Source organism: Pecten maximus, chromosome 8 (genome assembly GCF_902652985.1).
Source record: "Pecten maximus chromosome 8, xPecMax1.1, whole genome shotgun sequence".
Classification (NCBI taxonomy): domain Eukaryota; kingdom Metazoa; phylum Mollusca; class Bivalvia; order Pectinida; family Pectinidae; genus Pecten; species Pecten maximus.
Window position 1 is genome coordinate 37,596,214 of NC_047022.1, and position 12,346 is coordinate 37,608,559.

The window sequence follows — 12,346 nt, forward strand, 5'->3', positions numbered from 1 at the left end:
TACTCTCTATATGTTTGACGAGACTGCTGTTTAAACTTGGCGGTAAGGCACGTTGTTTAAAGAGATAAAATATGACCATCGTTATCACCTTATATATGGTCACCTTAAAGAGGTTTGGTGTCTGTGATCAGTCGAAACCCCATTGTCACAGGATTACAAGATGAAAAAACATAACAAGGATTCGGAGAGTTGGGTGATTGCCTCAAGTCAAATCCTGTCGAGAGTTACAATGTAGGTGGTTGACGTCAGTCAGGTCCTGTCGGAGAGTTACAATGTAGATGGTTGACGTCAGTCAGTTCCTGTCGGAGAGTTACAATGTAGGTGGTTACCGTCAGTCAGTTCCTGTCGGAGAGTTACAATGTAGGTGGTTGATGTCAGTCAGTTCCTGTCGGAGAGTTACAATGTAGGTGGTTGATGTCGGTCAGTTCCTGTCTGAGAGTTACAATGTAGGGGGTTGATGTCGGTCAGTTCCTGTCGGAGAGTTACAATGTAGGGGGTTGACGTCGGTCAGTTCCTGTCGAGAGTTACAATGTAGGTGGTTACCGTCAGTCAGTTCCTGTCGGAGTTACAATGTAAATGGTTGATGTCGGTCAGTTCCTGTCGAGAGTTACAATGTAGATGGTTGACGTCAGTCAGTTACTGTCCGAGAGTTACAATGTAGGTGGTTGACGTCAGTCAGTTCCTGTCGGAGAGTTACAATGTAGATGGTTGATGTCGGTCAGTTACTGTCCGAGAGTTACAATGTAGGTGGTTGACGTCAGTCAGTTCCTGTCGGAGAGTTACAATGTAGATGGTTGATGTCGGTCAGTTACTGTCCGAGAGTTACAATGTAGGTGGTTGACGTCAGTCAGTTCCTGTCCGAGAGTTACAATGTAGGTGGTTGACGTCAGTCAGTTCCTGTCGGAGAGTTACAATGTAGATGGTTGATGTCAGTCAGTTCCTGTCGGAGAGTTACAATGTAGGTGGTTGATGTCAGTCAGTTCCTGTCGGAGAGTTACAATGTAGGTGGTTGACGTCAGTCAGTTCCTGTCGGAGAGTTACAATGTAGGTGGTTGACGTCAGTCAGTTCCTGTCGGAGAGTTACAATGTAGGTGGTTGATGTCAGTCAGTTCCTGTCGGAGAGTTACAATGTAGGTGGTTGATGTCAGTCAGTTCCTGTCGGAGAGTTACAATGTAGGTGGTTACCGTCAGTCAGTTCCTGTCGGAGAGTTACAATGTAGGTGGTTGACGTCAGTCAGTTACTGTCGGAGAGTTACAATGTAGGTGGTTGATGTCAGTCAGTTACTGTCGGAGAGTTACAATGTAGGTGGTTGATGTCAGTCAGTTCCTGTCGGAGAGTTACAATGTAGGTGGTTGACAGTCAGTCAGTTCCTGTCGGAGAGTTACAATGTAGGTGGTTGACGTCAGTCAGTTCCTGTCGGAGAGTTACAATGTAGGTGGTTACCGTCAGTCAGTTACTGTCGGAGAGTTACAATGTAGGTGGTTGACGTCAGTCAGTTCCTGTCGAGAGTTACAATGTAGGTGGTTGATGTCAGTCAGTTCCTGTCGGACAGTTACAATGTAGGTGGTTGATGTCGGTCAGTTCCTGTCGGAGAGTTACAATGTAGGTGGTTGACGTCAGTCAGTTCCTGTCGGAGAGTTACAATGTAGGTGGTTGACGTCAGTCAGTTCCTGTCGGAGAGTTACAATGTAGGGGGTTGATGTCGGTCAGTTCCTGTCGGAGAGTTACAATGTAGGGGGTTGACGTCGGTCAGTTCCTGTCGAGAGTTACAATGTAGGTGGTTACCGTCAGTCAGTTCCTGTCGGAGAGTTACAATGTAGATGGTTGATGTCGGTCAGTTCCTGTCGAGAGTTACAATGTAGGTGGTTGACGTCAGTCAGTTCCTGTCGAGAGTTACAATGTAGGTGGTTGAGGTCAGTCAGTTCCTGTCGAGAGTTACAATGTAGGTGGTTACCGTCAGTCAGTTACTGTCGGAGAGTTACAATGTAGGTGGTTGACGTCAGTCAGTTCCTGTCGGACAGTTACAATGTAGGTGGTTGATGTCGGTCAGTTCCTGTCGGAGAGTTACAATGTAGGTGGTTGATGTCAGTCAGTTCCTGTCGGAGAGTTACAATGTAGGTGGTTGACGTCAGTCAGTTCCTGTCGGAGAGTTACAATGTAGGTGGTTGATGTCAGTCAGTTCCTGTCGGAGAGTTACAATGTAGGTGGTTGACGTCAGTCAGTTCCTGTCGGAGAGTTACAATGTAGATGGTTGATGTCGGTCAGTTACTGTCCGAGAGTTACAATGTAGGTGGTTGACGTCAGTCAGTTCCTGTCGGAGAGTTACAATGGAGGTGGTTGATGTCCGTCAGTTCCTGTCGAGAGTTACAATGTAGGTCGTTGATGTCAGTCAGTTCCTGTCGGAGAGTTACAATGTAGGTGGTTGACGTCAGTCAGTTCCTGTCGGAGAGTTACAATGTAGATGGTTGATGTCGGTCAGTTACTGTCCGAGAGTTACAATGTAGGTGGTTGACGTCAGTCAGTTCCTGTCGGAGAGTTACAATGGAGGTGGTTGACGTCAGTCAGTTCCTGTCGGAGAGTTACAATGTAGGTCGTTGATGTCAGTCAGTTCCTGTCGGAGAGTTACAATGTAGGTGGTTGACGTCAGTCAGTTCCTGTCGGACAGTTACAATGTAGGTGGTTGATGTCGGTCAGTTCCTGTCGGAGAGTTACAATGTAGGTGGTTGACGTTAGTCAGTTCCTGTCGGAGAGTTACAATGTAGGTGGTTGACGTCAGTCAGTTCCTGTCGGAGAGTTACAATGTAGGTGGTTGACGTCAGTCAGTTCCTGTCGGAGAGTTACAATGTAGGGGGTTGATGTCAGTCAGTTCCTGTCGGAGAGTTACAATGTAGGTGGTTGATGTCAGTCAGTTCCTGTCGGAGAGTTACAATGTAGGTGGTTGATGTCGGTCAGTTACTGTCGGAGAGTTACAATGTAGGTGGTTGATATCAGTCAGTTCCTGTCGGAGAGTTACAATGTAGGTGGTTGATGTCAGTCAGTTACTGTCGGAGAGTTACAATGTAGGGGGTTGATATCAGTCAGTTCCTGTCGGAGAGTTACAATGTAGGGGGTTGATATCAGTCAGTTCCTGTCGGAGAGTTACAATGTAGGTGGTTGACGTCAGTCAGTTCCTGTCGGAGAGTTACAATGTAGGGGGTTGACGTCAGTCAGTTCCTGTCGGAGAGTTACAATGTAGGTGGTTGATGTCTGTCAGTTCCTGTCGGAGAGTTGGGTGTTTTCCGTTAGTCAGATCCTGTCGCCATAAAGATCAAGCATATTCAGAAATATTGCGTTTAGACTGTCCCTAATGCGTCTGTTTCCAATTTGTTTATAGATTATAATTTAAATGAAATTAAAAGCATACCATATGTGACAACAAATCCACGCCTTGTGAACAAAACCATTGTTCCGTATAAAGTGATAGAAAACGATGTCAAACAGGATCGAAAGAATTGAACGCTTGAAATTAAGACGGCGCCATGTCAAATCCGTGTGATGTCACGTTCTCAAAATGTTGATTGGGTGTAGTGGTGACGGAAAATCAAATGTCAAGTACGTCTTCAACTCCTACAATGATTAAATATATCATTAGAGATCATGATGACGTCCATCAACTCCCATGTAAGAATTATACCTGTTGCCCATATTGCACGAGACAACACAATTCCGGATGTTGACTTTTCTTTCTTAACAACTTTCTAATGTCTCCCTTGGAACTATCTCGCCTTTGCCATTCAATTTTGCGTTCGCCCCTGCAAGGAAGGCTTTGAGTTCTGTACCCTGGTCCAAACATATCACAATTTCTAAAATGGTAGTTTTTATGTCTGCATTACGATCAGCATTTTTAGGTTCGCCCGTTGACAGCATAATATGACTCACTGGAAGGGAGTACCCTGCTGGGTGCCCTTGGCAGTATGCTTCTCTGTGAAGACTGCACCAGTTCCCCCTATCACAAATTAAAAAAAATGGAAATTGTAGCGAAAATGTTCTTGCAAAGGTCTAAAACTGCACACACACACACACACACACATAAAATATAGTTTTGACATGATTCCAACTCGACCTGTAATTCATTATGATAAAGCTACATACCAGGATACAAATTTATCCAAGCATGCAGTTAAACGAGATCCAAGAGGGATCTGGGTGCCCACTATTGAAGGTTCACAACTTTTTCTTGTACATATATACGTAATTTTTTTAACGCAACACACGATAGAAATATGTATGTCACAGTATGACAGCTAGATACAAGCAGCCTCCCGTTGGTGAACTCGTTGCCAGAGTTTCGAATGTCCCTTTCCCGACCCTAACAACAGTAGAGCAACATGGCGTCTTCTTACATCTCACTGTACTTGCCGGAACAGCGTCATTCACAAACAACACGCACATTGAAATGAAAGTGTCCAATAGTGTTTAATGATATTACCAAGACAACATCTGATTTAGCTTTTACTTAAAAAAATGAAATCAATGTTATGGATGTCATGGCTTTATATCCGAGGCATTGTTATCGGTAACAAACTATACAAGAATATTTCTCTTACAAATATACATCTTCGATTACCATCTTCATCAAATCTCATACGACTATCAAATGTCTAAAGTACTAAAATCAATGTTTAAAAATAATTAATGATAAAAATGACAATCTCATTAGGGACTATCACATTGTATCTCCTATTAATCAGCACAATTTAGGTTAATACCTACATATCATTGTTGAAAAGGAGAACAGTTGTACAGAGGCCATAGAAACCCCATAGGTAGACAGTCGAACCCAGTGAATAGATAAACTAAAGATTTCCATGCCAAATATAAGATAGAATTATAAAACAAAAGTGTAAATTTATCATCAGACTAGTACGAGACATATTTCGGGACACATTGGAGATAGTTTTATTAGTATAATGAGTATACTTGGGTTAAAGAAAATAAAAATATAATTACTGAATTAAAGCTGTAATATACAAAATGTACAAGAACTACAGGAACATCCTACATCTGATATTTCCCGACTAGCAAGCCTCTGCGCACCTTTTACTAAAACTTCACCGCTGCATATAAGACATAAATAGATTGAATGTGTACAAGTTTGGGCACTTTAATGAATGATGTACCAAATGAGAATGTTTGGTACATAAATAACAATCCAAGCACTAATATTTCAAGCTGGTCAAACTTCTACTAAAAAAACGTCTAAAGACAGACCTACATAGAAAAGGCAAAGTTAAACAATAAAGTAGAGAAATGGAAATCTCGGGTAATGGACAGAAAAGGGAGGGAAGTTAAACGCTAATGGACAGAAAAGGGAAGTTAAACGTTAATGGACAGAAAAGGGAAGTTAAACGCTAATGGACAAAAAGGGAGGGAAGTTAAACGCTAATGGACAGAAAAGGGAGGGAAGTTAAACGCTAATGGACAGACAAGGGAGGGAAGTTAAACGCTAATGGACAGAAAAGGAAAGTTAAACGTTAATGGACAGACAAGGGAGGGAAGTTAAACGCTATTGGACAGAAAAGGAAAGTTAAACGCTATTGGACAGAAAAGGGGGTGAAGTTAAACGCTAATGGACAGAAAGGGGAGGGAAGTTAAATGCTGATGGACAGAAAGGGGAGGGAAGTTAAACGCTAATGGACAGAAAAGGGAGGGCAGTTAAACGCTAATGGACAGACAAGGGAGGGAAGTTAAACGCTAATGGACAGAAAAGGAAAGTTAAACGTTAATGGACAGACAAGGGAGGGAAGTTAAACGCTAATGGACAGAAAAGGGAGGGAAGTTAAACGTTAATGGACAGAAAAGGGGGGTTAGTTAAACGCTAATGGACAGAAAGGGGAGGGAAGTTAAACGCTAATGGACAGAAAAGGGGGGTTAGTTAAACGCTAATGGACAGACAAGGGAGGGAAGTTAAACGCTAATGGACAGACAAGGGAGGGAAGTTAAACGCTAATGGACAGACAAGGGAAGTTAAACGCTAATGGACAGACAAGGGAAGTTAAACGTTAATGGACAGAAAAGGGGGGTTAGTTAAACGCTAATGGACAGAAAGGGGAGGGAAGTTAAACGCTAATGGACAGAAAAGGGGGGTTAGTTAAACGCTAATGGACAGACAAGGGAGTGAAGTTAAACGCTAATGGACAGAAAGGGGAGGGAAGTTAAACGCTAATGGACAGAAAGGGGAGGGACGGTAAACGCTAATAAACAGACAAGGGAGGGAAGTTAAACGCTAATGGACAGAAAAGGGAGTGAAGTTAAACGCTAATGGACAGAAAGGGGAGGGAAGTTAAACGCTAATGGACAGACAAGGGAGGGAAGTTAAACGCTAATGGACAGAAAGGGGAGTGAAGTTAAACGCTAATGGAAAGAAAGGGGAGGGAAGTTAAACGCTAAATGACAGACAAGGGAGGGACGTTAAACGCTAATGGACAGAAAGGGGAGGGAAGTTAAACGCTAATGGACAGAAAGGGGAGGGACGTTAAACGCTAATGGACAGAAAGGGGAGGTAAGTTAAACGCTAATGGACAGAAAGGGGAGGGAAGTTAAACGCTAATGGACAGAAAAGGGAAGTTAAACGCTAATGGATATCTTGTTCTAAAAGTGTTTTAAGAGTTTGGTAAATGGATGTATATCGTGTTCCCAAACACAATAGACATCTGTTAATAAACACATAATGATGATAGTATTAAAAAAAAATTAAAACAATAATAAAGCACTATTGGAGAAGCACCTGTTTTTGTTTCCGCCGAATATCGCCACACTAATGCAATAAGCGTTAATATCGATACAGTAATACAATAAGTGTTAATATCGATACAGTAATACAATAAGTATTAATATCGATACAGTAATACAATAAGTATTAATATCGATACAATAATACAATTAGTGTTAATATCGATACAGTAATGCAATTAGTGTTAACATAGCTACAGTTATACAGTAATTAGCGTTTACATCGCCATAGCAATATTGTTAGCGGTAGCATCACCAAGTAATACAGTCAGCGTTGACAACGACACTAATAAAACTAGCGTTAATATCGTTACGGTAATATAATTAGCGTTGATATCACGACAGTTATACAGTTAGCGCTTACAGTAATACTACAGTACTGGCGTTACCGCCTCAGTAACACGGCGCTAATATCGTCACAGTAATACAATAAGCGCGGCTATCACGACAGTATATACAGTTAACATTAATACCGCCTCAGTAATACAGTTAACATTAATACCGCCTCAGTAATACAGTTAACATTGATACCGCCTCAGTAATACAGTTAACATTAATACCGCCTCAGTAATACAGTTTACATTAATACCGCCTCAGTAATACAGTTAACATCAATACCGCCTCAGTAATACAGTTAACATTAATACCGCCTCAGTAATACAGTTAACATCAATACCGCCTCAGTAATACAGTTAACATTAATACCGCCTCAGTAATAGTTAACATTAATACCGCCTCAGTAATACAGTTAACATTAATACCGCCTCAGTAATACAGTTAACATCAATACCGCCTCAGTAATACAGTTAACATTAATACCGCCTCAGTAATACAGTTAACATCAATACCGCCTCAGTAATACAGTTAACATTAATACCGCCACAGTAATACAGTTAACATTAATACCGCCTCAGTAATACAGTTAACATTAATACCGCCACAGTAATACAGTTAACATTAATACCGCCTCAGTAATACAGTTAACATTAATACCGCCTCAGTAGTACAGTTAACATTAATACCGCCTCAGTAATACAGTTAACATCAATACCGCCTCAGTACTACAGTTAACATTAATACCGCCTCAGTAATACAGTTAACATCAATACCGCCTCAGTACTACAGTTAACATTAATACCGCCTCAGTACTACAGTTAACATCAATACCGCCTCAGTAGTACAGTTAACATCAATACCGCCTCAGTACTACAGTTAACATCAATACCGCCTCAGTAATACAGTTAACATCAATGCCGCCTCAGTAATACAGTTAACATCAATACCGCCTCAGTAATACAGTTAACATTAATACCGCCCCAGTAGTACAGTTAACATCAATACCGCTTCAGTAATACAGTTAACATCAATGCCGCCTCAGTAATACAGTTAACATTAATACCGCCTCAGTAATACAGTTAACATCAATACCGCCTCAGTAATAGTTAACATTAATACCGCCTCAGTAATACAGTTAACGTTAATACCGCCTCAGTAATACAGTTAACATCAATACCGCCTCAGTAATACAGTTAACATCAATACCGCCTCAGTAATACAGTTAACATTAATACCGCCTCAGTACTACAGTTAACATCAATACCGCCTCAGTAATACAGTTAACATTAATACCGCCTCAGTAATACAGTTAACGTTAATACCGCCTCAGTAATACAGTTAACATTAATACCGCCTCAGTTATACAGTTAACATTAATACCGCCTCAGTACTACAGTTAACATTAATACCGCCTCAGTAATACAGTTAACGTTAATACCGCCCCAGTACTACAGTTAACATCAATACCGCCTCAGTAATACAGTTTACATTAATACCGCCTCAGTAATACAGTTAACATCAATACCGCCTCAGTAATACAGTTAACATTAATACCGCCTCAGTAATACAGTTAACATCAATACCGCCTCAGTAATACAGTTAACATTAATACCGCCTCAGTAATACAGTTAACATTAATACCGCCTCAGTAATACAGTTAACATTAATACCGCCTCAGTAATACAGTTAACGTTAATACCGCCTCAGTAATACAGTTAACATCAATACCGCCTCAGTACTACAGTTAACATTAATACCGCCTCAGTACTACAGTTAACATTAATACCGCCCCAGTACTACAGTTAACATTAATACCGCCTCAGTAATACAGTTAACATTAATACCGCCTCAGTAATACAGTTAACATTAATACCGCCTCAGTAATACAGTTAACATTAATACCGCCTCAGTAATACAGTTAACATTAATACCGCCTCAGTAATACAGTTAACATCAATACCGCCTCAGTAATACAGTTAACATTAATATCGCCTCAGTAATACAGTTAACATTAATACCGCCTCAGTACTACAGTTAACATTAATACCGCCTCAGTAATACAGTTAATGTTAATACCGCCTCAGTAATACAGTTAATGTTAATACCGCCTCAGTAATACAGTTAATATTAATACCGCCTCAGTAATACAGTTAACGTCAATACCGCCTCAGTAATACAGTTAACATCAATACCGCCTCAGTAATACAGTTAACGTTAATATCGCCTCAGTAATACAGTTAACGTTAATACCGCCTCAGTAACACTACAGTATTAGCGTTACCGCTACAGTAATACCATTAGTATTAACATCGCTACAGAACGGTGTACCAAAGCAAACACTATAGCGACGGCCATTGCTATACCAAACACCAAGATGCGATTCATGTCAAACAGTAAAACAGGACGTAATAAAACTGGACATTATGTATCAAATTCATACTCGTAGTCAACAATTACCATTCATAGAAAAATATGATATTGAAATAGATATAAGAAAAACTCGGGGTTTATCATTATTAAAATGGAAATATACATAAATGTTAATAATAAGATAAATCAAAATTAAAACCAAATAAAATACTGGTATTTGTTTCTGATAAACATACTTAGAACAAATATTTCTCGTTTTTTTAAAGGACAAGCACGCCGGCAAGTTAACAACACATGACATAATAAAACAATATTAGTTAATGTAAAACGTTGAAAACCCCTATGGTATTATGCATATAATGTATACCCTTAAAAAACCAGTTATCTTTCGGGCTGTACCCGACCGTGCAACATGCTAAATGTAAGAATGTCAGCAACATCTTATTCCTGCTCACACGTGTTGGTGGAGACATATGCAAATGTCAGTATCCGAATCTACACGTATTAATGTCCTCGTCGTCGTCCAAGATGGTCACGCGACGGCGTCCATGCACTTTTCTCCTGAAGTCCAGATTTCTGTTGGACCTGAATCCTTTAGGTTCTGGGTATTTTTCGTCGGTGTAGCTGTAGTGTTTGTTAGCCTCGCGCCAATACCATTCGTCCTCCTCCTCAGGAAAGTACTCCTCCCCGTGGAAGTAAGAAGCGGGAAACAGATCTAGGTAGTTGGGGTGGGGCACGAGTCGGACACCCCGGGATTTACAGGTACATTTTGTAGGATGAGCATCACTGAGCGGGGGCTCGAAACGGGACTTTTTGACCGGGACATTTTGACGAGAGTTAATAATATTGGATGGGAGACTGAGTAAGGGGCCACGTCGACAAGTGTTGTTGCTGATGGTACATGCGCGTTTGTTGACGTTCCGTGAATACTTGTCAGTGATTGACGCTTCTAATTGTCTCCACTTTGTACCACCCGGGTCCCTCCGAACCAAAATGTCCTCTCCTCCATTGGAAGTTGTGATCTTTGACATTTTTACAAACTCGCAGTCTCTTTCAAGGCAAGTGATACTGAAGTGCGTTTTTTTAGAATGATCAAAAACAGACTGCAGTTTCTTGAACACCCATAACCTGCGATTGTCCAAGGAAAACCACGTGTTGCTCAAACAAAACACACTGATTTTAGGAATGGCCTCGATGCTGATATCTCCTCTGAGCACCTTGTCCACTACTTCACCCAGGGGCATTTTGATCACATTTCCCTTTGTGTTTTTCACGTGCATAGTGTTGGCAATGGTATCCTGTGTATACCTTATGTTACTAGGACGCAGACTTATGTAGGCATTTCCCCTCTTTCTTTTTCTGTTCATCCTGATAGAATCTAGCTGTCTGTTTACAATATGTCCGATCCCTGTGCATGAGACTGGGGAACTAAACACAACTCAAATCAGCCGCGTGACTGTCACGTGCTTTCGATGTTTACTTTATTTCCTCCAAAAATGAAGATTTCAGAAATAATGTTGTGAAACAGCATTGTATTTTACGTACGGTTCCGAGGATTCCGGGTAGTTATCCTCCGGAAGGCCTCGTGCCTTTATATTACCTATGTTTTAGTCCTCAGTTATCGGTTAGACCTCAGAGCAATACAGACGTATATTCCTGTCGTTGCTGTTCTGTTTGACAATATCGTCATACAGATACGATAGCTCACTCCTGACATGTTACACCACTCGATTTCACAACATTGGTGTCAGAAGTGGGATGTTATATGCCTGAACCCTCAGAAATCGAGTGTGATGTGATAGATTTTTTATACACTGTATTTTTTTTTTGTGGTAATCATTGTTTAGTTTTCCCATTAGCTTTTTGCAGTATGCACATTTTTTATGTTTCCCGACTTTGTACAGTTCTGTTTCCGGTTGAAATGTCCCTTTGTGACCATTGTAATTACTTTGTATGAGTTTTCAGTTTTGATTTTTTGAGAATAATGTAGATTGTACAAATTCCTTTGTGTACACATAGGACCTATACCTGATCAGTTTACCTGTGGTTCGGTACGTGAGCTGTTTTCACTGGATAATCGCTCGTTGGTATTAGCCTATACCTTGTCACTTGTTTGAATTGAATGGTCACTTTACTCTGTGCATTTATTATTCATTTCATTATACAGTTTACCTGTGTCATTTAGTGTACATATTTTATACATTTTCCAAACGAACTTCTTGTTTCAGCTAGCTTTATTGTCGACTCGGATGCTTCGAATCGTTAACGCTGGTTGTCTACTGAAGTTGCTTTTTTTATGAATACTTTAGTATGAACTTCATCACATTGGATGATTTAATCCATTTTTGTCACACAGGTATTCTAAACATGTTTTTTCTGTTTTTGCAATTACACGTACTTTGTACGCTTTGCTGTGTCAGCTTACTTTTTGTATGATACATTCGCCTGCATTTTTTAGGCGGGGAGGAGGCTGATATATTCACGGACGGAACGAGGCGCCATATTTGAATTCCATACATGTTTAGCTTTTGTTTATATAGTTAGGTGGGTTAATCTCATCAGCCGTTATACAAAAGTAGTATGATTATATGTGACTTTGTGCCCAGCAATAACTTTTGACATGTTTTCTCTATACTTAAATTTGTTCATATTAAGACACGTCATCGGATATCATACAATATCGGACTTTCTGACGTGTGAAGTTTTCTGATACCTGTGCTTGTATTGTAAATTGTTGGCCTTTTTTCATTATTGTAATCGGTTACTGTGTAATGTCGGATACTCTGACGTGCATGGCTATCTGAATTTTCCCCATGTGTTGTAAATATTTGTAATCAGGTTTTGTGCAATGTCGGATACTCTGATGTG